We start from the raw sequence: 2210 nt of genomic DNA, 5'->3' as shown, positions 1-2210 counted from the left end.
TTTATCAGCAACACGTATTTACTATCATATGCTTGACAGAACTTAGATGTATTTGCATCGAAATTCACTCCCAGATACTAATCTCAGATATTAATCCAAAGATAATAACCACACAGCTCTTACATGTTTGATGACTCACCGAAATATTTATCATCTTTGCTGATTGCATCTTAACTCAAAGCCAGACCCTGAGCCCAGAGAAGTCATCAACTTGGTTCCAGGGTAAGAGCTGCCAACCCCATTGTGAGGAGTGTTACTGAAGTCAAAGGGACCACACATGAAATGAGGCACTAAAGCTGGACAGTAAAAGTCAGCAAGACCTGGCATTAGATTACAAGGTCTTCAGAGCAAAGGCATTCCTAATTTCCCAGGCACAGAGAGACAAGAGGTAAAACTCTGGTATTGTTAAAACAAAAATGAAACTCTTCTACTAACTTCACTAGCACCGCATTTTTATCCACTCCCATCTCATCTGTGCCACACTGTTTAACTGCATGAACAATCCCGTGTTTTCAAGTGGTACAGATGAAAGTCATTGGAGGCTAGCGATAGGAAGAGTTTCTACTATCACTCATTTAGGGGTTGAAGTGGTGTCAGCTATCTGCTGATATTTCATACTTGTCCCATTCACAAAATACAGAAAGCAGCAGCAGCCGTTAGGTACTAATAGTAGAGCAATCCAGACTAAGCACTTTCCAGTAGCACAAAATGAGGCAATTTACCAGGAAGAGAAGGGAGTTGCCTTAGCATGAAAAAATTCTGAGTTATTCACAAGATGCTAGAAGAGAAGGAAGAATCATCAATCCTGAACACTGGAACCATGAGGATCTATAAGGATTTTACATGACGCTAGCCCAAGCCAAATAACCACTGCTGTAAGTGGAGCTGTGCAGGGAGCAGAGTAGTAGCGCTGCCTCCCTGCAATGCGCTCTCAGATTTAGAGAGAACCTGGCCTCTTGTGTTTTCCACTTAGATTTTGCAACAGACAAGTTACTGTAGCTGGGAGTGACCCAGGAGTTCTGCAGAAAATCTGAGCATGAGTGTCCCGCTGGAGGTACTTAAATGCGGTCGCAAGGACAATAACAAACACCAAGTGTATAAATGCATCACATTTTGCCAGTGGCAGCCACCACCATCCCTCTGGTACAAAGTAGGTGAACGTGAAGGAGGCTCAGGATAAAGAATGCACCCACCTTGTCAGTGACACATGGACACTTCAACCCCGCACGTCTCAGGACTTGTTGGACTTGAACAGACTCTAAGAGTAGGCAGGTTTTAATACCGCTTTTCAGAAGATGGCTTCTGGAGACCACAGACTCAAGATCTGTGTTCAGACCGTGACATTGTGAAGGGAAACCACGTGCAGAGTCTCCCACAGTGGAGTTAAGACCTGCGCATAGGGAGTGCTTTGCCTGGCACAGAGGGTAACTTAACTGCTCCCTGCTAAATGCTTGTAAGTGAAGGGCACAGGAGTGGAGGTTGCTCCTTCTCATAGTTAAGAGGCAGTAAACGACACCTTGCTGCTTAAATCATCTTCCCATGCTGTTTTCACCCATAGGTTGCTCAGTTTTGCGCCAGGCTTGCAGACTCCCCGGTGGTTGAGAGCCCGGCAGTGCCCCAGCTTCTCCCTTCCAGCGGTTCTGGCCAGCCTCTCCCTTTGGCTCCACATTGCCCTTGTTAAACTATTGGCCCCTGACACGGCGAGGCTTTTTGAGAAGACTGGTTAGGAAGAAAGGAAACAAGATTAAACAGAATAGGTCACTTGAGAACAGTTGCAGAAATGTTGTCTTTGTTTGCTTGGTCTGGTAGCTTTGGAAGATAGGAACGCCACATCTTTTACAGTTACATTTATATATAGAATAAAGGCTTTAATTACAGCAACTCTTGCTTTCAAGCAGGCAGTAGGGAAGCCGAAAGAAAAATAGAGTTTGCAGTCAGAGTAATAGCGTCTGATAATCAGACGTGTCACATAAACTTCTTAAGATTAAAAATGGAATAATAAAGTATTTTCCTCTTTTACTAAGTTACTGTATAATCTTATCACAAATAGCATCTCTCATTTCAAACACTGTGGTGTTACCTATGGCAGTCTCTACCATGCCAAAGAGTGGCACCTCCTGCTTTGCTTGGAATAGCTCCCCTGTAGCTCCCCTGCCATGCCACAGCATCCCCCCAGCCCATGCGGCTGGCTGACAGTCACGGAGAGCGTA

Source organism: Aptenodytes forsteri, unplaced genomic scaffold, assembly GCF_000699145.1.
Source record: "Aptenodytes forsteri isolate BGI_AS27 unplaced genomic scaffold, ASM69914v1 Scaffold336, whole genome shotgun sequence".
Taxonomy (NCBI): Eukaryota; Metazoa; Chordata; class Aves; order Sphenisciformes; family Spheniscidae; genus Aptenodytes; species Aptenodytes forsteri.
The sequence above is the reverse complement of the archived record's forward strand: the minus strand, read 5'-3'. Positions refer to the sequence as shown.